We start from the raw sequence: 25,193 nt of genomic DNA on the forward strand, positions 1-25,193 counted from the left end.
CCATAGGAGTAGCGATCAATGAAGTGTCCTCCAAACTAGATAGAGTAATAATATCTTGAATATACTTATGATGGTTTAAGAAAATACCGTTGGGTCGATGACGTACTTCCATCCCTAAGAAGTACATGAGCTGGCCAAGATCCTTCATAAGAAAAGTTGCATGCAACACCTGCTGAAGCTTAGTAATTAGGCTAGAGTCAGTGCCAGTAATGATAATGTCATCCACATAAACCAAGAGAATGACCATGCCCGCGATAGATTTGTGATAGAAGATAGAGGAATCATACTAACTCTATGTAAACTTGTGGAGAATAAGTGTACCGTGAAACTTGTCAAACCAATCTCAGGAGCTTGCTTAAGCCCATATAGAGGATGGCATAGATTGCAGACAACATTAAGAGAAGAAGTAGTCATACCAGAGGGAAGCTTCATGTAGATATCCTCTTGTAGATCACCTTGGAGAAAGGCATTCTTTACACCCATCTGATGCAGTGGCCAAGACTGTGAGGCTGTAATGGCTAATATGGTTCGAAATGTGGTCATCTTGGAAACTGGAGCAAATGTATCCTCATAATCAATCCTATATTTCTGCTTGTTCCCCAGCGCTACAAGGCTGGCTCTGTATAGATCCAAAGGTCCATCTGAATGCAGCTTGATAGAAAAAACTCATTTACTCCCAAGAGGCCAAATAGCAGGATGTGGAGGGGGGCGGGGGGTGCGGTAACAATATCCCAAGTGTGATTCTCCTCTAGAGCTTGTAGTTCTGTTTGCATTGCCTTTTGCCAACACTCATATGACATTGCATCTTTGTAGCAAGAGAGCATAGAAATAGAAGATAAAGTAGTTGCAAGAGATACATGGGAGGAGAAACCATACCTATCAGGGGTCGAGAAGGGCGAGTAGACCGGCGAAGAGTGGTGAACCTGTACAAATCTTGTGTGTTTTTGTTTGCTTGATTTTCCTTTCTTCTACGATTGTTGTTGTTGCACTCGTTAGTTTTGAATTAGGGTGTCTAATCCCTAGCAATTTTTTCTAGGAAAAGTTTGAGGTAAATATATTTTTTTTGAAACAAATTACTTTGTCCCACTATATGGCCTTTTCCTAGAGTATTTTTAGAAAACAATGGAAAATATTTCTAATAAAAATATGTCTCCAAGGACGATTAGTGCCTCATGTTTCCTCGAAACACTTTTCAAGATGAAAATTCTTACCAGGAAAATTTTCTTGAAACAAATTACTTTCTAAAAGTACAAGGCCTTGGTAGTTCATTTTTTCAGGGAACGTTGGAAAAATATTTTTAGTAAAAATATGTTTATGGGGACCATTAGTGCCTCATGTTTCCAAGAAACACTTTTCTAGCAGAAAATTCTTACAAGAAAATTTGTTGGTAAGACAATTTTTTCGTAATCAAATTACTTTCACTATAAGGCCTTGTTAGTGCATTTTTTAGCAAACGTTGAAAATTCTTACCAGAAAAATATGCAGTAAGGCAATTTTTTGCTGAAACAAATTTCATTTTACAAATTTCAGGCCTTGTTAGAGCCATTTTTTTAAAGAAATGTTGGAATATTATTTTGTAGTAAATATACATCTCTAGGGACCATTAATGCCTCATGTTTCCAGGAAACACTTTTCTAGCTAAAAATTATTTCTAAGAAAATTTTGTGGTAAAGCTATTTTTACTTAAACAAATTACATTCTATAACATTATGGCCGTCTTAGTGCTTTTTGTTTTTCAAAAAACATTGGAAAAATATTTTTTAGTAACTCCTTGGATCATTAGTGCTTCAAGTTTCCCCGAAACACTTTTCTAGTTAAAATTTCTTACCTTGAAAATTTTTAGGTAAGGCATTTTTTTATGAAACTAATTACTTTCTACAACTACAAGGTCTTGTTAGTTCCTTTGTTCATTAAATGTTGGAAAAATAGTTCTTGTTAAAATACGTCTCCAGGAACCAGAAGTGCCTCAAGTTTCCTAGAAACTCCTTTCTAGTCGAGAATTCTTAACAAGAAAATTTTGTGCTAAGAAATGTTTTGCTAAAAAAAATTATTTTCTACAACTATAAGGTGTTGTTAGTGTATTTTTAAGGAAACATTGGAAAAGTATTTCTAGTAAAAATACATCTCTAGAGACCAATAGTTCCTCATATTTCCTCGAAACACTTTTCAATATGAAAATTCTTACCAAGAAAATTTTGCGGAAACAAATTAATTTCTACAACTACAAGACCTTGTAAGTGCATTTTTTTAGGAAAAGTTGGATAAGTATTTCTAGTCAAAATTCATCTGCATGGACCATTAGTGCTTCATGTTTTCTGGAAACACTTTTCTAGCCAAAAATTCTTACTAGGAAATTTTTTTGGTAAGCCATTTTTTTTCTAAATAAAATAACTTTCAAATACTATAAGAGCTTGTTGTGGTAAGAATTTTTTGCCGAAATAAATTACTTTCTATAACAGTATGGCCTTGGTAGTGCCTTTTTTCCAGGAAACATTGGAAAAATATTTTCTAGTAAAAATACGTCTCCTTGGACCATTAGTGCCTCATGTTTCCTTGAAAAACTTTTGTAACTAAAAATTCTTTCGTCTAAATTTTTTTTTCTGAAACTAATTACTTTCTACTACTTTTAGGGCTTATTAGTGCCTTTTTTCTTGAAATGTTGGTAAAGTATTTCTTGTAAAAATATGTCTCTAGGGACCATAAGTGCCTCATGTTTATTGGAAACACTTTTCTAGCAGAGAATTCTTACCAAAATTATTTTTTATAAAGCAATTTTCGTTGAAACAAATTACTTCCTACAACTAGAAGGTCCTGTTAGTGCATTTTTTCTGGAAACATTCAAAAAATATTTCAAGTTAGGATACGTCTCCAGGGATCATTAGTGCCTCATGTTTCTTGGAAACATTTTTCTAGTCGAAAATTATAATTCATAAAACAATTTTTACAGAAACAAATTACTTTATACAACTATATGGCCTTGTTACTGAATTTTTATTTGAAACATTGGAAAAGTATTTCTAATAAAAATATTTCTCATGATAAGTACCTCATGTTTACTAGAAATACTTTTCTAGCTGAGAATTTTTACTAGGAAAATTTTGTGGTGAGGTAATTTTTGTTAAAACAAATTACTTTCTACAATTATAAGGCCTTGTTAGTGACATTTAAAAGAAATTTTGGGAAACTATTTTTAGTAAAAATACGTCTCCAGGGACCATAAGTGCATGTTTCCTGGAAACACTTTTTGTTTGAAGATGGGCACCAGCTCACACGACCAGGGAAGGCCCACATATCTAAGAGTATTATAAGAGAGACCACTACCCCCTTGTAACTCACAAAGGCATCATTATCTTACCATCACGTCCTAGAAGAGTTCTAATTTGAGTTATGTTTGTGTTTTATCTATATTGAGTTATTTAATTATTCTAGGACTTATCTTTAAGTGTTAGAGATTGGGTGTAATTGGGACAAAGGTAGTTTTATTATAACTGGACACTACTACCTTCCTCTATTATAAATAGAGGTTCATGTACTCTGATTATAATAAGTTAATGAAGTCAATGAAGTATTTCTATTTTCCTTAAATTCAATACTTTTCTAGCAGTATATTCTTACTAGGTAAATTTTGTGGTAAATCAATTTTGGCTACAACAAATTACTTTCTCTAACTATAAGGCCTTTTTCGGGTATTTTTTCATGAAATGTTAGAAATCTATTTCTAGTAAAAGTATGTCTCTAGGGACCATTAGCTCCTGATGAGCCCTGGCAAAACATTTCTAGTTGAAAATTCTTACTAAAATTTTTTTTTGGTAAGACAATTTTTGGTGAAACCACCGTACTTTCTACAAATATAAGGCATTGTTTGTGCATTTTTTAAGGAAACATTGGAAATGTATTTCGAGTAAAAATACATCTTCAGAGATATTTAGAACCTCATGTTTCCTGGAAACACTTTTCTAGCTAAAAATTCTTACCAGGAAAATTTTGTGGTAAGGCAATTTTTATTAAAACAAATTACTTTCAAAATTTATAAGAGCTTGATAGAGCCTTTTTTAAGGAAAAATTGGAAAGGAAAACATAAATTTAGAAAAAATACATCTCCAGGGTCCATTAGTGACTCATCTTTGTTGGAAACACTTTTCTAGCATAAAATTCTTACATGACAATTTTGTGGTAAGACAATTTTTGCTGAAACAAATTATGTTTTACAACTATAACGCCTTGTTAGTGCATTTTTTTCAGGAAATGTTAGAAAATATTCTAGTATAAATACATCTCCAAGGACTATCTCTTGTTTCCTGGAAACACTGTTCTAGCAAAAAAATCTTACTAAAATGTTTTTTGGTAAGTCAATTTTTGCTGAAATAAATTACTTTCTAAAACTTTAACCCCATGTTAGTGCCTTTTTATGGAAAAATTAGAAAAGTACTTCTAGTAATAATATGTCTCCATAGACCATTAGTGCCACATGTTTCTTGGAAACACTTTTGTAGTCGAAAACAATTACTAGGAAAAATTTGTGGTAAGGAAATTTTTGCTAAAACAAATTACTTTCTACAACTATTAGGCCTTTTTAGTGCCTTTTTTTCAGGAAACATTGGCAAAGTATTTCAATTAAAAATACGTCTCTAGGGACAATTTTGTAGGAAAATTCTTTGCAACAAAATTTTGCTAAAAAAAATTACTTTCTACTACTAAAAGACCTTGTTAGTACATTATTTAGGAAACATTGTAAAAGTATTTATAGTAAAAATACCTATCCAGGGACCTTTAATGCCTCATGTTTCCTTGAAAAAAATTTCAAGCAAAAAATTCTTACAAGAAAAATTTTACTAAAACTAATTACTTTGTACCACTACAAGGCTTGTTAATGTATTGTTTAGGAAATGTTGGAAAAGTATTTCTAGTAAAAACACGTATGCAAGAAAAACGTTTCTAGCTGAAAATTCTATCTTGGAAATGTTTTTGCTCAAGGCGTTTTTTCTGAATCAAATTACATTTTACAACTATAAGGCCTTCTTAGTGCTTTTTTTTCAGGAAATGATGGAAAAGTATTTCTAGAAAAAAAATATCTCCAGGGACCATTAGTGCCTCATGTTTCCAGGAAACACTTTTCTAGCGAAAAATTATTAAAAGGAAAATTTTGTGCTAAAACAATTTTTACTAAAACAAATAACTTTCTGCAACGTTATGGCCTTGTTCGTGTACTTTTTTAGTAAACCTTGGAAAAGTATTTGTAGTCAAAATATGTGTCCATGGACCATTAGTGCCTCCTGTTTCCCTCCAAACACTTTTCAAGCTGAAAATTTTCTACTCAAAAAATTTTACTGAAACAAATTACTTTCTACAACTACAAGGCTTTGTTATTGTATTTTTTCTTGAAACATTGGAAAAATATTTCTTTTAAAAATATATCTATAGGGACCATTAGTGCCTCATGTTTCCTGAAAACACTTTTCTAGCGAAAAATTCTTACTAGGTAAATTTTTTGGTAAGCCAACTTTTTTTTGAATCAAATTACTTTTAACAACTATAAGGCCTTGTAAGTGCATTTTTTTTTGGAAACATTGAAAAATTTGACCAGGAAAATATTGTGGTATGGCAATTTTTGGTGGAGAAAATTACATTTTAACCCTATAAGGCCTTATTAGTGCCTTTTTTAGGAAATGTTGGAAAATTATTTCTTGTAATAATTTGTCTCCAGGGACCATTAATGCCTCATGTTTCTTGGAAATACTTTTCTAGCAAAACATTTTACCAGGAAATTTTTTGAGGTAAAACATTTTTTGCTAAAACAAATTACTCTCTACATCTATAAGGCCTTGTTGATATATTTTTTAAAGAAACGTTGGAAAAATATTTCTAGTAAAAATATGTGTCCAAGGATCATTAGTGCATGTTTACACGAAGCACTTTTCGAGCTGAAAATTCTTACCAGTAAAATTTTGTTGAAACAAATTACTTTCTACAACTACAAAGCCTTGTTAGTGTATTTTTTCAAGAAACATTGGAAAAGTATTTCTAGTAAAAATACGTCTGTAAGGACCATTAGTGACACATGTTTCCTAGAAACACATTTCTAGCTAAAAATTCTTACTTGGAAAAATTTTTATTAGGCAAATGTTTCTGAATCAAATTACTTTGAACAACTAAAGGCCTTGTTAGTGCATTTTGTTTTTGGAAACGTTGAAAATTCAGACCTAGAAAAATAGGTGGTAAGGCAATTTTTACTGAAATAAATTACATTTTACAACTTTAAGGCTTTGTTGGAGCCTTTTTTCAAGAAAAGTTGGTAAAATATTTGTAGTAAAAATATGTGTCTAGGGACCATTAGTGCCTTATATTTCCTTGAAACACTTTTCTAGCCTAAAATGCTTACAAGGAAAATTCTGTGGTAAGACAATTTTTGCTGAAACAAATGACCTTCTATAACTGTATGGCCTTGTTAGTGCCTTTTTTTTTTAAGGAACATTGGAAAAATATTTTCACTTTTCTAGTTGAAAATTCTTATCTAGAAAATTTTGAGGTATAGCAATTTTTACTGAAACTAATTACTTTCTACAACTTTATGGCCTTGTTAGTTCCCTTATTCATGAAACATTGGAAAAATAATTCTTTTAAAAATACGTCTCCAAGGACCATAAGTGCATATTTTATGGAAACACATTTCTAGCAAAGAATTCTTACCTGGAAAATTTTGTGGTAACACAATTTTTTTTGAAACAAATTACTTTCTACTACTACAAAGCCATGGTTGTACCTTTTTTTAGGAAACATTTGCATAGTATTTCTTGTGAAAATGTCTCTAGGGACCATAACTACATCATCTTTCTTGAAAACAATTTTCTTGTTAAAAATTCTTATGTGGAAAATTCTTTGGTAAGCCAATTTTTGCTTAAAAAAATTACTTCCTGCAACTATAAGGTCATGTCAGTGCATTTTTTCAAGAAACATTGGAAAATTATTTCAAGTAAAAATATGTCTCCTAACAACATAAGTGCCTCATGTTTGTTGGAAAAACATTTCTAGCTAAGAGTTTTTACCAGAAAAATTTTGTGGTGAGGCAATTTTTCTGAAACAAATTACTTTCTACCACTATAAGACCTAGTTAATGCCTTTTTTGTAGTAAATATTGGAGAAATACTTTTAGTAAAAACACGTCTCTAGGGACCACTAGTGCATGTTTCCAGGAAACGTTTTCTAGCAGAAAATTCTTACTAGGAAAATTGTGGTAAGTCATTTTTTGGTGAAGCAATTTAGTTTCTCCAACCATATAGCTTTTTTCTTGTATTTTTCATAAAAAATTTGAAAAATATTTCTAGTAAAAATATGTCTCCATGGACCATTAGTGCCTCGTGTGTTCTGGCAACACATTTCTAGTTGAAAATTTTGTGGTATGTAATTATTGGTGAAACCACAATACTTTGTACAACTATAAGGCATTGTTTGTGCATTTTTTGAGGTAACACTTTTCAAGCAAAAAATTCTTACCTCAAGTTTCCTAGAAACACTTTTCAAGCAAAAAAACCTTACCTAGTGTTGGAAGATAGGGCCCAAGCCCACACGACCAAGGAAGGCCCACATATATAAGAGTATTATAAGATAGGCCACATGACCAAAGAAGATCCACAAGATGGGCCCAAACCCATAAGAAGTAGGACCCACAATGGTTACCATGAGCTGGCATCCTTATCACATCAGTAGGAAAATCAAGAAGGTTTCACAAAAGTATCTTATTTTATGGTCACGTCAAATAAGAGTTTTATTTTGAGTTATGTTTGTCTTTTATCTATATTGAGTTATTTAATTATGTTAGGAACTATCTTTAAGTGTTAGAGTTTGGGTGTAATTGGGACAAGGGTAGTTTTATTGTAATTAGACTCTACTACCTTCCTCTATTATAAATAGAGGTTCATGTACTCTGAATACAAAAAGTTATTGATGTCGATGAAGTATTTAACTTTTCCATGACTTCAACGTGGTATCAGAGCAGGTTCTGTGAGTTGACTTGGTCAACTTACGGAGGTAATGTGATCCTTTTCTCTAAACCCTAAACCCTAAGTCTAGTTAGTAGTTATTTTTTTCAATCCCTATACTGTAGATTTCCTTACGATTTTTACCTCTATACGGAGTTTTTCATATTAAAAATTATATATTTACAGAAATATATTTTAGTCTACTTTCCAAATAAAAATGAAAGATGTCAATATTTGAATGAGCGAAGATCAGATTGCAAAAAGGTTTGAGCAACAACAACAATCTTCATATTGCGAGGTATTTTTTGCTATCAAGAACCAGACTTTATATGGTGAAATATATATATTAAAAGAAATATCTGTAAGTCTATTCTTTAACTATTCAACCAATTTTTTTATCTGAGTTATCTACAAAGATAAATCGATATTTGAAACAGCAAAGGTCAGATTGAAAAAGAGGTTCGACCGGCAACAAAAAGCTTCAAATTCTGAGGTAATTTATGCTATCAAAAAAGAGACTTTATATGGAGAATTATATATCAAAAGAAATATACGTAAGTTTATTTTCTTACCTATTCAACCAATCCTTAGTATGATCTTTTTATAAGGAGATATTGATCTTTGAAGAGTCAATGATCATTATGGAAAAAACTGGAGAAATAGTATTTAGTTCAGCTAGATGACAGAGATCGAAATATATCAGATTATTTATCTTCTGAAAATTATATTTTATGAAGCTAAGTTATAATTGGATGAAATGTATTTAAGTCTACTTTTAGAAGGAAAATATTTCATGTCAATCTGATCTATATTGAAAGATATATTCGAATTGGAAGAATCAAAGGTCATGCTGGTATTCTGTTACATTGAAAATCCTAATTTAAGCCAATTGTTTTGCGTCACTATTTGAGTTGATATATCAAAAAAATATCTCACTTCTCCCTGGTTTGAGGGCTTATTTATACATCTCACTTATTTTGGCTTATTGCTACATCTATGATATTTGGTTCAAGTTGCGATCACTTATGATACTTGGTTCAAGCTGGAATCACTTATTGCTACATCTATGATATTTGGTTTGTGTTATATGTGTTGGAAGATGGCTGTGTTATATACAGTTACTGCTATTATGTCTCTTTGGGGACACTATTTTATGGGTTCTCTTTCGTGTTCTATATCACAATTAGGAAACCATGACGGAGGAACTTATTATCAAACATAACTCAAACTAAAACTCTTCTTTGACGTGACCGTAAGATAAGATACTTGTGCGAGTCCTTCTTGATCTTCCAACTGATGTGATAAGGATGCCAGCTCATGGTAATCACTGTGGGTCCTACTTCTTATGGGTTTGGGCCCATCTTGTGGGCCTTCCTTGGTCGTGTGGCTCATCGTATAATAATCTTAGATATGTGGGCCTTCCTTGGTCATGTGGGCTCGAGCTTATCTTCCAACATAACTAGAAGGCAACATTAGTGTTTTTTTAGGAAACGTTGGAAAAGTATTTCTAGTAAAATTATGTCTCCAGGGACCATTACTGCCTCATGTTTCCTGTAAACGGTTTTTTAGATGAAAATTCTTACCTTGAAAAGTTTTTGGATAAGAATTTTTGCTGAACAAAATTATTTCTACATCTATAAGGCCTTGTTAGTGCCTTTTTTTTAGGAAATTTTGAAAAAATATGTCTAGTAAAAATACGTCACCAGAGACCATTAGTACCTCTTGTTTCTCTCAATCACTCTTGTAGAAAAAAATTTATACCAGGAAAATTTTTTGTCAGGCATTTTTTTATGAAACAACTATAAGTCCTTGTTAGTGCATTTTTATCAAGAAACGTTGGAAAAGTATTTCTAGTAAAAATTTCTCCAGGGACCATTAGTGCCTCATGTTTCTTGGAAATACTTTCGTAGCAAAAAATTCTTACTAGGAAAAATTTCTTGTGACACAATTTTTGCATAAACAAATTACTTTGTAAAATTATAAGGCCTTTTAGTATCATTTTTCAGGAAACGTTGGAAAAATATTTCTTTTAAAAATACCTCTTCTGAGATCATTAGTGCCTAATGTTTCTTGGAAATTTTATTGAAGGTGAAAATTCTTACGAGTAAAATTTTGCTGAAATAAATTACTTTCTACAACTATAAGTCCTTGTTAGGGCATTTTTAAGGAAATGTTGGAAAAATATTATTAGTAAAAATACGTCTCTAGGAACCATTATTGCCTCATGTTTCCTGGAAACACTTTTCTAGCTGAAAATTCTTACTAGGGAAATTTTGTCGAAACAAATTGTATTCTACAACTATAAGGTCTCTTTAGTGCCTTTTTTCAGGAAACGTTGGAAAAGAATTTCTAGTAAAAATATGTCTGGGACTATTAGTACCCCATGTTTTCTAGAAACGTTTTTCCAAATTAAAATTTTTAGTATGAAAATTTTGAGGTAGACAATTTTTTTTGAAGGAAATTACATTTTACAATTATAAGGCCTGGTTTATGTATTTTTTCAGGAAACGTTGAAATTTTTTTGTCAAAATATTTCTCGAGGGACCATTAGTGCCTCATGTTTTCTAGAAACACTTTTCAATCCAACAATTCATACCAAGAAATTTTGCTGAAACAAATTATTTTCAACAACTATAAAGCCTTGTTAATGCAAATTTTCAGAAAGCGTTGGAAAAGTATTACTTGTGAAAATAAGTCTCCAGTAACCATTATGTTAAATTTTGGAGCGTAATCAATATGCCCTATGTTGAGTTAGGCGCTGTTGCTATGGTTTTATCACTCGGAATAAGATCCTCAATTGGCGACCGAGAAGAGGTTAGAGAAAAACCACCTATAAGCATGTGCGATTTTTCTTGTAAACTATTTCATCTTTATAGTAGATTACTACAACGATGGAAGACAGGACGTAGTCTCACCTTGAGGCAAACCTATATAAATATGTTGAATTTAGGACCCCATTACTGATATCTCGAGCAAGGTGAGAGAGGGAAAAAGAAAAAGAAGGAGAGAGAAAGCTCTCGGGTAGAGAAGAGAGAAGAAGAAAAAAGAAGAAAGAGTATATGCAAGAAGAGAACTCTACACAAGAGAGAGAGAGAGAGAGAGAGAGAGAGAGAGAGAGAGAGAGAGAGGAGAACTCCTTCCTTTGATGATTTTATTCCAAGTACAAGCTCCTCTATTCATAGTAGAGGAGTGATAGAGTCCAAGATCACATTCCAAAGATAACTCACCTAATTTAGAAGTCTAACATTTAACTCTAACCCTTCTATAAGGACGTGACCCTAGACTGAAGATGCCAGCTATGCTATATCTTTGTGGGTCCCACTTGATTTTCCAGCTCATGTGATAAGGATACCATCTCATGGTATCTTTGTGAGTCCCACTAGATCTTAAAATCTTCCAACTCATTCAAATTGTGTGATGACTTCTCTTGGCTTCTCACATCCTCATGGTGGGTCCCACCAACTCGTGCAACCATGGTGGGTCCCACATTTTTCTTGTAGAAAATACTTACCAGGGAAATTTTGTGGTATTTTTTGGATGATAGGCCCAAGCCCACACGATCAATAAAGGAAAACATATCTATGAGTATTATAAGATGGGCCACACAACCAAGGAAGGCCCACAAGATGAGCCCAAGCATATAAGACCATGATTACCACATGCTGTCATGTTTATCATATAAGTTGGAAGATCAAGAAGGACTCACAAAGACATCTTTATCTTATGGTCACATCCTAGAAGAGTTCTAGTTTTGAGTTATGTTTGTCTTTTATCTATATTGAGTTATTTAATTATGCTAGGACTTATCTTTAAGTGTTAGAGTTTGGGTGTAATTGGGACAAGATAGTTTTATTGTAATTGGACTCTACTACCTTCCTCTATTATAAATAGATGTTCATGTACTCTAATTATAATATGTCAATGAAGTTAATGAAGTATTTTATCTTTTCCATAAATTCAACATGGTATCAGAACAGGTTCTATGAGTTGACTTGGTCAACCCAGAAAGATAATGAGATCCATTTCTCTAAACCCTAAACCCTAAGTCTAGGTTCGTGGTTTTTTTAAGTCCCTACACCTATAGTTTTCTTTGATTTTTTCACTTCTATACTGAGATTTTCATATTGAAAATTATAAATTGATGGAAATATATCTGAGTCTACTTTCTAAGGAAAAATTATTTTTTTCGATCGGAGTTATCTACAAAGAGAAATTGATATTTTAATGATCGTAGATCATATTACGAAAGAGGTTCGAGCTACAGCAAAAAGTTTCAATTTCAAAGATATTTTATGCTATCAATAACGAAACTTTATTTGGAGATATATATATTAAAAGAAATATCTGTAAGTATATTATCTTAAATATTCATTCAATTTTAAATTGGAGTTATCCAGGAAAAAAACTTTTCTAGCTGAAAATTCTTACCAGGAAACTTTTGTGGTAAAATAATTTTTGCTGAAACAAATTACTTTCTACAACTATAAGGCCTTGTTAGTGCATTTTTTCAAGAACGTTGGAAAAAAAATATTTAGTCAAAATACGACCCTGGGACCATTACTGCCGCATGTTTCCAAGAAACATTTTTTCGTTTTGAAAATTCTAACCATGGAAATTTTGTGAGAAAGATATTTTTGATGAAACAAATTAGTTTCTAAAACTATATGGCCTTGTTAGTACATTTTGTTGGAAACATTGTAAATGTATTTCTAGTAAAAATGTGTCTCTAGGGATCAGTAGTATATCATGTTTCTTGGAAACACTTTTCAAGTTAAAAATTCTTACATGAAAAATTTTGTTGGAACAAATTACTTTCTACAACTATATGACCTTGTTAGTGCATTTTTTCAGGAAACGTTGTCAAAGTATTTATAGTAAAAATACGTTTCTATGAACCATTAGTGCCTAATGTTTCTTGGAAAATACTTTTCAAGCAGAAAATTCTTACTTGGAAAACTTTGCTAAAACAAATTACTTTCTATAACCATAAGGTTTTTTTTTATGAATTGTTTTTTGAGGAAACATTGGAAAAGTATTTATAGTAGAAATATGTCTCCAAGGACCATTAGTGCCTCATGTTTTCTGGAAACAGTTTTCTACCTAAAAATTCTTACCAAAAATCTTTTTTGGAATAGCAATTTTTGCCGAAAAAATTGTTTTCTACAAATATAAGGTCTTGTTAATGTATTTTTTTTAAGAAACGTTGGAAAAATATTTCTACTAAAAATACAAATTCAATGACCGTCCATGCCTCATATTTCCATGAAACACTTTTCAAGCTGAAAATTCTTACGAGGAAAATTTTGTAACAAGGCATTTTTTTGCTGAAAAAAATCATATTTTACTACTATAGACCCTTGTTAATGCCTCTTTTCAGGAAAACTAAAAAATTATTTCTAGTAAAAATACATTTCAGGGGACCATTAATACCTCATGTTTCTATGGATCACTTTTATTGTTGAACGTTTCTACATAGAAAGTTTTGGTGAAAGGAAATCTTTTCTGAAACAAATAACTTTTTACATTATTAAGGCCTTGGTAATACCTTTTTTTGGAAACTTTGAAAATATATTTATAGTAAAAATACGTCTCCAGGGTCCATTAGTGCCTCATGTTTCCTTGAAACACTATTCCAGTTGAAAATTCTTACCAGGAAAATTTTGATGTAAAGCATTTTTTTATGAAAAAAAGTTACTTTTAACAACTACAAGGCCTTATTAGTACATTTTTTTCAAGAAATATTGGAAAATTATTTCTAATAAAATTACATCTCTAGTGACTATTAATGCTTCATATTTCCTAGAAACACATTTCTTACTAAAACTTCTTTCTAGGAAAATTTTGAGGTAAGGCAATTTTTTCGAAAACAAATTGTTATAATGTGTGACTCACCATGGGCACACAAGCAGGTGGGACCCACCACGAGCTCGAGAGATGTCAACAAGAGTCTTCATACAAATTGGCTCGAGCTAAGAGATAAGGAACATGTGCTGAAATAGAATATAAGATTAGAAGTGGGACCCACAAAGATACCACGTGCTGGTACCTCTATCTTCATGAGCTGGAAGATCATATGAGATTCACAAGATAAGACCAGGAGCTGGCTCTCTAACTTGATTCACGTGCTTGAATAAGGAGTTAGTCTTTTTAATAAATAATGTAATCTTATAATAATAGGCTTATCTTAGAGAGTTCTAGTTGGAATGTAATTAGGAGTCCTAAGGTTAGTTGTACATGGACTCTATCACCTCCTCAACTATAAATAGGGGTGATTGTAACTCGGAAATATCAAGCAAGTTTCTTTTTTTTTCTCCTCTCTCGTGTGAAGTACTCTCTCTCTCTCTCTCTCTCTCTCTCTTATCTCCCTTATTTTTCTTCTCTTCTCTCTCTACCCGAGAGCTTTTCTCTTTTTCTATTTTTATTTCTCTCTCCCCTTGCTCGAGGTATTATTCATGGGGTCCTAAATTCAACATGGTATCAGCTACAAATTTAGGATCCCCATTATGCTCTATGAAGATATGATTAAAAGCTGCTCATAGAAGGCTCCTTATGAAGCAAGATTGAAGCTCATGAGATAAGTATTTATTTTTTATATTATTAATTTTATGCTAATATTTTTCAGTATTAATAAGTGATTTAGAGATGTCCTTATGCATGTTTTCAATACAACAGAATACCAGCATAGCCTTTGATTCTTCCAATGAGAATGTTTATTTAAATATAGATCAGATTGACATGAAATTTTCTTCTTATAAAAATATAATTAAATATCTTTAATCCAAGTATAACTTCTCTTCATAAAATATAATTATCAGCAGATAAATAATTTGATAGAATTCGGTCTCTATCATCTTACCGAACTAAGTATTGTTTCTCCTTTTTTTACAGAATAAGCATTGACTCTTCCAAGATCAATATCTCCTTAAAACAAACACATGGCGAGAATTGGTTGAATATTTAAGAAAATAGACTTACGTATCTTTCTTTTGATATATAATTCTCCAATAAAGTCTCTTTCTTGATATAAAAAAATACCTTAGAAATTGAAGCTTTCTGCTACTGCTCGAACCTCTTTTGCAATCAAACCTTTGCTGCTTCAAATATCAATTTATCTTTGTAGATAACTCAGATAAAAAAATTGGTTGAATAGGTAAAATAATAGACTTAAATATATTTTTTTATATATATTTATCCAAATCTAGTTCTTGATAGCATAAAATACCACGGAATCAGAAGCTTGCTGTTGTTGCTCAAACCTTTTTTCAATCTGATCTTCGGTCATTCAAATATTGATATCTCTCTGTAAATAACTCTGATTTGAAAGAATAGTTTTATTTCAAAAGAAGACTCAAATATCTTTTCGCCAATATATATTTTGCATATGTAAATCTCAGTAAAGAGGTGGAAAATGCAAAAAAAATTTTGGGTGTAGGGACTGAAAAAAATATAACTATGAACCTAGACTTACGGTTTAGGGTTTAGAGAAAAGGATCACATTACCTCAGTGGGTTGACAACGTCAACTCACAGAACCTGCTCTGAACCATGTTGAATTTATGAAAAAGAGAAATACTTCATTGACTTCATTAACTTGTTGTAATCAGAGTACATAAACCTCTATTTATAATAGAGAAAGGTAGTAGAGTCCAAGTACAATAGAACTACCCTTGTCCCAATTACACCCAAACTCTAACACTTAAAGATAAGTCCTAGCATAATTAAATCACTCAATATAGATCAAAGACAAACCTAACTCAAACTAAAACTCTTCTAGGACGTGACCATTAGATAAAGATACTTTCTTGAGTCCTTCTTGATCTTTCAACAGATGTGATAAGTATGCCAGCTCATGGTAATCATTATGGGTCCGACTTCTTATGGGCTTGGGCCCATCTTGTGAGCCTTTTTTGGTTGTTTGGCCCATCTTATAATACTCTTAGATATGTGGGTCTTCCTTGGTCATGTGAGCTTGAGCCCTATCTTCCAACACTCCCTCAAGATGGGGGTGAGAGAACATCAAGAACTCCTAGTTTCCAACAAAATGATGTATAGGATCATTTTGTATAAAATGGCTATCCTCCAATCTTCCAACACTCCCTCATGCTAGTGCTCTCTTCCTTGAGACCCAACTAGCCAATTCAGGGGGGTATAACATAGATGCAATAATAAGTTCCTCCATCATGGACTTCCTACCACAAATAATTTTGATATTGTCACGGGGATGAAGTTCCTCCATCATGGACTTCCAACCACAAATAATTTTGATTTTTTGACTAGGATGAAGTTCCTCCGTAATAGACTCTCAACCACAAACAATTTTGATATTTTTGATGGGGATGAAGTTCCTTCGTCATGGAACCCTAACCAAAAATAATTTTGATCTTTTTGACAGGGATGAAATAAATGATAATATGAGGTCACCTCTTCTTCAATAATAATGTCCCCAAAGAGACATAATAGCTACAACTGAATATAACACGACCATCTTGCAACACATATAACATGAGCCAAAATAATAAACCTTGTAGAAGGACCCATGAAATAATCATAATCCGATATAAATATTTTTTCTTAGATGCAAAAGCTTCATCTTTTATGCTCCCCTTTTTTTGAATATTTTGGTCACATAAACTCATCCACAACATAAGGAATAAAATACCTATTTCTTGTACTTCTTGTACTTCTCCCCCTCAAGCTGGGAGGTAATGGCAGTGATCCCAACTTGAACCAAATATCATAGATGTAGCAATAAGCCCAAAAAATAGAGATGTATAAATAAGCCCTCAATCCAGGGAGAAGTGAGATATTTTCTTAATAAATCAAATTAAAAAGTGACGCAAAAAAATGGGCATAAATTTGGATTTTTCAATACAACAGAATACCAGCATAGCCTTTGATTCTTCCAATGAGAATGTTTATTTAAATATAGATCAGATTGACATGAAATTTTCTTCTTATGAAAATATAATTAAATATCTTTAATCCAAGTATAACTTCTCTTCATAAAATATAATTATCAGCAGATAAATAATTTGATAGAATTCGGTCTCTATCATCTTACCGAACTAAGTATTGTTTCTCCTTTTTTTACAGAATAAGCATTGACTCTTCCAAGATCAATATCTCCTTAAAACAAACACATGGCGAGAATTGGTTGAATATTTAAGAAAATAGACTTACGTATCTTTCTTTTGATATATAATTCTCCAATAAAGTCTCTTTCTTGATATAAAAAAATACCTTAGAAATTGAAGCTTTCTGCTACTGCTCGAACCTCTTTTGCAATCAAACCTTTGCTGCTTCAAATATCAATTTATCTTTGTAGATAACTCAGATAAAAAAATTGGTTGAATAGGTAAAATAATAGACTTAAATATATTTTTTTATACATATTTATCCAAATCTAGTTCTTGATAGCATAAAATACCACGGAATCAGAAGCTTGCTGTTGTTGCTCAAACCTTTTTTCAATCTGATCTTCGGTCATTCAAATATTGATATCTCTCTGTAAATAACTCTGATTTGAAAGAATAGTTTTATTTCAAAAGAAGACTCAAATATCTTTTCGCCAATATATATTTTGCATATGTAAATCTCAGTAAAGAGGTGGAAAATGCAAAAAAAATTTTGGGTGTAGGGACTGAAAAAAATATAACTATGAACCTAGACTTACGGTTTGGGGTTTAGAGAAAAGGATCACATTACCTCAGTGGGTTGACAACGTCAACTCACAGAACCTGCTCTGAACCATGTTGAATTTATGAAAAAGAGAAATACTTCATTGACTTCATTAACTTGTTGTAATCAGAGTACATAAACCTCTATTTATAATAGAGAAAGGTAGTAGAGTCCAAGTACAATAGAACTACCCTTGTCCCAATTACACCCAAACTCTAACACTTAAAGATAAGTCCTAGCATAATTAAATCACTCAATATAGATCAAAGACAAACCTAACTCAAACTAAAACTCTTCTAGGACGTGACCATTAGATAAAGATACTTTCTTGAGTCCCTCTTGATATTCCAACTGATGTGATAAGGATGCCAGCTCATGGTAATCATTGAGGGTCCTACTTCTTATGGGCTTGGGCCCATCTTACGGGCCTTCTTTGGTCATTTGGCCCATATTATAATACTCTTAGATATGTGGGCCTTCCTTGGTCATGTGGGCTTGAGCCTTGTCTTCCAACAAAGATATTATATTCTATACCAAATGGTTAAAGAAGGATACATTGGTTATTAGTTGGCATATCAACAGTATGGAAGAACATATCTCCAATAATGTCATTCACCTACAGACGGATAAAAAAATTTGGGATACATGCGCCAAGTTGTATTCAAGTGCCGACAACTTACAAAGGCCATAATATATTTTATAACAGATGCTTACCACCAAACAAGGGGACACTATACATGAATATTTGGCTCGATTTAGAGGATTTCTTTAAGAATAGAAACTTGTCCAGCCAATCTCTATCCAAGATAAATAGAAGAGGCCTTGATAACTTCCATATGCCTTGCTAACATTAAACCGCATCTTGAAGTTGTTAAGACTCACCTTAGCTCTTCCGCAGTTCCTTTTGATGATGTATGTGCTACATTTTTCAGTATTCCAGATGCTTCTCCCTCTACTACTGAAATACCATCCGCTATGTACTCTGGACATAGGGGAACACCATTTGACCAAGGCCAAGGCCAAGGCAGAGGTAAATTTTATAGAGGTGGAAGATGTAGAGGTAGATGGACGAGTTTTGACCAAATAGATGGGAAGGAATGCACCCATTGTAAGGGATATGACCACACTAGAGAAACATGCTTTCACCTGAAGGAATGCTCTATATGTGGTAGATTGGGCCACTCTCATGAAAGATGTTATAAAGCTAAGGAGAATAAGGTTAACCAAGAATTAGTGAGTGATACAAAAGTAGAGCAGTCTACCACAACAACTGCAAAGAATACACTTACTTATGAAGACTATGAACTGTTCTAGAAAATTAAAACCATGATGGGGTCCATCCCAAGTAGTTCTTCACCAACCGCTGCCACCACTGCTTCAGGTATGTTTTTTTGCCTCCTCTTCATCTTTGATAATTGACTCAGGAGCCTCCAAGAATCTTATAGGTAACAAACATCTACTATACTCCCTTTCTCCATGTCTTTCACATAAGTTTGTTACCATTGCTGAAGGTTCACAAAATAAAGTTCAAAGGAACGGATCCATTTCTGTTACACCATCACTTTCTCTCACTGATATCCTTTTCGTTCCTACTTTCCCTTTGAATCTTTTATTAGTTAGTCGGCTCACCAAACATTTTAATTGCTCTATCACTTTCTCACCCACTTCATGCGTGTTTTAGGATCTTACAATGAAGCAGGTGATTGGTGGAGGCTGTGAACAAGTGGGGCTCTACTAACTTGATGTGCCACAAATAAATACTGCATCCACCCGTGACACTGAGACCAGGTTATGGAAAAACCGGTTGGGACATCCGTCCGCCCAATCTCTTCATCATATTTTTCCTAAAGCGTGGTCTGACCTTCATTGTGAAGCATGTCAAATGAGTAAACATCAAAGGTCTACATACTCACCTTGTCCAAAAATTAAAAGTGTCTCTCCTTTTCGTTAATTCATACTGATGTATGGGGACCCTTGATTGTCTCCAACATTTCTCAAGTGAAATATTTTATTACATTCATTGATGACTTCACTCATACCACTTTGTTATTTTTGTTTAAAGAACATTCTGAAATACCATTGATATTTTAATCTTTTGATGCAATGGTACTCACTCAGTTTGGGCAGAAAATTAAAGTCCTTCGGTCAGATAATGCCAAAGAAGACACATCCAAAGATCTTGACTCGTTTTATCAAGAAAATGGCCTACACCCCTCAACAAAATGGTGTAGCCGAACGGAAGAGCCGTCATATTCTTGAGGTAGCTCGCAGTTTACTATATGTTATGCAAGTTCCATACTTTTATTGGCCTCATGCAGTTCTTACCGCATGTTTTCTTATAAACCGGTTACCCTCTTCCATTCTTGGTAAAAAATCTCCTTACTCTCTATTATTACCTGATGATGATCCTTTTTCACTGCCCTTGAGAGTCTTCGGCTGTCAATGTTTTGTCCATATTTTCTCTGATAAACATAGTAAAATTGATGTCAAATTTGTGAAGTGTATCTTCTTAGAATACTCTCACACACAAAAGTGTTATATTTGCTATAATCCCTCTCTTCAGCGTTTACTTGTGTCTAGGGATGTCATTTTTTTTGAAGAATCTCTATATTATTCTGATAATGCTCCTCCAGGTTTATCTTCAGTACCAGGTTCTCTTCGATTGGTTGTGCCCCATGTTGCAGAAACTACTTAGCCCCCAGAAACACTGACTGACACCACACCTGCTGAGTTGTTAGATCCTACCGAGGTAAGTCCATTTTCTTCGATTAATTTTGGCCCAAAATATGATACTCGTCCTATTGCAGTTAGGAAAGAGCTGCACCATGCCTACTTCTCATCCAATAACAAATTTTGTGTCTCATCATCATTTATCCCCTATTTGTTGTCAATTTCTATTGGTTATTTCCTCCGTACCTGTACCACAGTCCTATCATGAGGCTCTCTAACATCCACGGTGGAAGGCGGCTATGGATGAAGAAATGTAGGCCCTTTATGAAAATCAGACATGGGCTTTAGTCCCCCTTCCTTCATATAAGAAACTTGTCGGTTGCAAATAGGTATTTACTGTGAAACACAATCCGGATGGGTTTTTTGGCTCGGCTAAAAGATTGCCTTGTTGCTAAAGGCTATACATGATGTAATGGCATTGATTATGAAGAAACCTTGTCTCCAGTGGCTAAATTATACTAGGTATGTTTGTTATTATTTCTCGCGGCTAACTCTTCCTGGCAAGTCTATCAACTTGATGCAAAAAAATGGTCCGAATGGGATATAAAGGAGGACATATATATGCAGCAACCACCTGGGTATGTGGTTGATGGGGAGTCCGTATGTCGACTACAAAAATATCGTTATGGTCCCAAACGGTCACCTCGTGCATGGTTTGAGACCATAAAGAGATTTTTATAGTCGACGTACGGACTCCCCCTTAACCACTTACCCAGGTGGTTGATGCATATAAATGTTATCCTATATCCCCCTCAACAACAAGGCCTTGTTAGTGCATTTTTTCAGAAATTTTTTGAGAAGTATTTTTAGTAAAAATACCTCTCGAGGGACCTCATGTTTCCTTGAAAAAAATTTCTAGCTGAAAATTCTTACCAAAAAACTATTGTGGTAAATTTTTTTTTGTTGAAACAAATTACTTTCTACAACTATATGGCCTTGTTAGTGCATTTATTTAGGAACGTTGGAAAATTAAATTGAATAAAAATATGACCTTTGGGACCATTAATGCATCATGTTTCCTAGAAACGTTTTTCAAGTTGAAAATTCTTACCTGGGAATTTTTTTGGTAAGGATATTTTTTATGAAACAAATTACTTTCTACAACTATAAGGCCTTGGTAGTGCATTTTTTTGGAAAAGCTGGAAATGTTGTTCAAGTAAAAATACATCTCTAGGGGCCATTCATGCCTCATATCTCCTGGAAACAGTTTTTCAAGTTGAAAATTTTTACTAGAAAATTTTTGCTGAAACAAATTACTTTCTACAACTATATGACCTTGTTAGTACATTTTTTCAGGAAACTTTGGGAAAGTATTTCTTGTAAGAATACATCTCCATCTACCATTAGTGCCTCTTGTTTTCGGGAAAAAAAAATTTAGGCAGAAAAATTCCTACTTGGAAAACTTTGCTAAAACAAATTATTTTCTATAACTATAAGGATTTGTTAGTTTTTTTTAAAGAAACGCTGGAAAAGTATTTCTAGAAAAAATATGTCTCCAAGGTCCACAATGCTTCATGTTTTCTGGAAACACTTTTCTACCTGAAAATTCTTTCCAAGAATCCTTTTTGGTAAATCATTTTTTGTCAAAAAAATTGCTTCTCGCAACAATATGGCCTCGTTAGTGTATTTGTTTAGGAGCCGTTGGAAAGTATTTCTAAAAAAAATATGTCTCCATGAACCTTCAGTGCCTCACATTTCTATGAAACACTTTTCAAGTTGAAAATTCTTACCAAGAAAATTTTGTAAAAAGGCAATTTTTGCAGAAAAAATTACATTTTACTACTATAAAGCCTTGTTAATGCCTTTTTTCAGTAAAATTGAAAACGTAAAAACATATCCAGGGACCATTAGTGCCTCATGATTCCAAGAATCACTTTTCACTTTGAAAATTATTACAACCAAAATTTTGGTGTAAGGAAATTTTATCAGAAACAAATAACTTTTTACATCATTAAGGCCTTGTTATTGCCTTTTTCTAGGAAACTTTGGAAATTTATTTCTTGTAAAAATATGGCTCCATGGTCCATTAGTGCCTCATGTTTCTGGGAAAAGCTATTCAAGAGTAAAATTCTTACCTGGAAAATTTTGTTGTAAGGCAATTTTTGATGAAACAAATTACTTTCTATAACTATAAGGTCTTGTTTGTGCCTTTATTGAGGAGACATTAGAAAAGTATTTCTAGTAAAAATACGTCTCCAAGCACAATTAGTGCCTTATGTTTCCAAGAAACACTTTTGAAATGGAAAATTGTTGTCAAGAACATTTTGAGGAAAGTCAATTTTTGATAAAACAAATTACTTTCTACAACGATATGGCCTTATTAGTGCATTTTTTAGAAGAAATATTTGAAAATTATTTTTAGTATAAATATGTTGTGAGGGACCATTAGTGCCTCATGTTTCCTGGAAAAAACTTTTCTTGCTAAAAATTCTTACCAGTAAACTATTGTGGTAAAACAATTTTTGCCAAAACAATTTACTTTCTACAATTATAAGGCCATGTTAATGCATTTTTAAGGAAACGTTGGAAAGGTATGTCAAGTGAAAATACGATCGTTGGGACCATTACTGCCTCATGTTTCCTAGAAAAAATTTTCATGTTGAAAATTATTACCAGGGAAATTTTGTGGTAAGGATATTTTTTTATAAAACAAATTACTTTCTACAACTATAAGGCCTTATTAGGGAATTTTTTTGGACATGCTGGAAATATATTTTTAGTAAAAATACATCTCCAAACACCATTAGTGCCTCATGTTTCCTGGAAACACTTTTCAAGCCGAAAATTCTTACAAGAAAAACTTTGTTGAAACAAATTATTTTCTAAAACTAAATGACCTATTAGTGCATTTTTTTCAGGAAACGCTAGCAAAATATTTTCAGTAAAAATACGTCTCCATGGACCATAAGTTACTCATGTTTCCAAAAAAATACTTTTCTGGAAGAAAATTCTTTCTAGGAAATCTTTGCTAAAATAAATTACTTTCTATAACTATATGGTTTTGTTAGTGATTTTTTTCTCAGGAAACGTTGGAAAAGTATTTTTAGTAAAAATATGTTTGCAAGGACCATTAGTACCTGATATTTTTTGGAAACACTTTTCAACCTGAAAATTCTCTCCAGGGATCATATTTGGTTAAGCATTTTTTGCTGAAACAAATTAATTTATGCAACTATAAGGAATTTTTAGTGCATTTTTTAAATAAATGATCAAAATGTATTTTTTCTAAAAATACATCTCCATGGACCGTGACTGCCTCATATTTCCATGAAACACTTTTCAAGCTAAATAATTCTTACCATGAAAATTTTGTGATAAGGCATTTTTTGCTGAAAAAAATTACATTTTACTACTATAAGGCCATGTTAATGCCTTTTTTCAATAAACATTGGAAAATTATTTCTAGTAAAAATACGTGTCCAGGGACCATTAGTGCCTCATGTTTCCAGGAATCACTTTTGAAAATTCTTACCTGCAAAATTTTGGTGTAAGGCAATTTTTTCATAAAAAAATAACTTTTTACAACATTAAGGCCTTGTGCCTTTTTAGGAAACTTTGAAAACGTATTTCTAGTAAAAATGCATCTCCAGGGGGCATTATTGCCTCATGTTTTCTAGAAACACTTGTCAAGCTGAAAAATCTTACTAGGAAAATTTTGTTGTAAGGCAATGTTGAATTTATGGAAAAGAGAAAAACTTCATTGACTTATTATAATCAAAGTACATGAACCTCTATTTATAATAGAGGAAGGTAGTAGAGTCTAATTACAATAAAACTACCTTTCTCCCAATTATACCCAAACTCTAACACTTAAAGACAAGTCCTAGCATAATTAAATAACTCAATATAGTTAAAAGACAAACCTAACTCAAACCAAAACTCTTGTAGGGCGTGGCAATTAGATAAAGAGACTTTCTTGAGTCCTTCTTAATCTTCCAACTAATGTGAAAAGGATGCCAGCTCATGGTAATGATTGTGGTTCCTACTTCTTATGGGCTTGAGCCCATCTTGTTGGCCTTCTTTGGTCGTTTGGCCCATCTTATAATACTCTTAGATACGTGGGCCTTTCTTGGTCGTGTGGTCTTGCGCCCTATCTTCCAACACTCCCATTCAAGCTGAGGGTGAGAGAACATCAAGAACTCCCAGCTTGTTGCAAATGATGGATACGATCTTTTTGTATAAAATGGCAGTCTTCCAATCTTCCAATACTTCCGCTCACGCTGGTGCTCTCTTCCTTGAGACACAGCTAGCCAATTCGAGAGAAAGGGGGGGAGGGGGGGGGGATAACATAGATGCAATAATAAGTTCCTCCGTCATTGACTTCCAACCACAAATAATTTTGATATTTTTGACAGGATGAAGTTCCTCCGTCATGGACTTCCAACCACAAATAATTTTGATATTTTTAATGGAGATGAAGTTCCTCCGTCATGGACTCCCAACCACAAATAATTTTGATATTTTTGACGAGGATGACGTTCCTACATCATGGACTCCCAACGACAAATAATTTTGATCTTTTTGACGGGAATGAAGTTCCTCTATCATGGACTCCAAACCACAAATAATTTTGATATTTTTTACGGGGTAAAATAATGATGATATGAGGCCACCTCTTCTTCAATAATAATGTCCCCAAAGAGATATAATAGTTGCAGGTGAATATAACACGACCATCTTCCAACACATACAACATGAACCAAAATAATAAACCTTGTAGAAGGACCCATGAAATAATCATAATCCGATATAAATATTTTTTCTTAGATGCAGAAGCTTCATCTTTTGTGCTCCCATTTTCTTGAATATA

Source organism: Aristolochia californica, unplaced genomic scaffold, assembly GCF_029961685.1.
Source record: "Aristolochia californica isolate CCGP_79_NKW_82.1479 unplaced genomic scaffold, dmAriCali1.0.hap1 SCAF_8, whole genome shotgun sequence".
Lineage (NCBI taxonomy): Eukaryota > Viridiplantae > Streptophyta > Magnoliopsida > Piperales > Aristolochiaceae > Aristolochia > Aristolochia californica.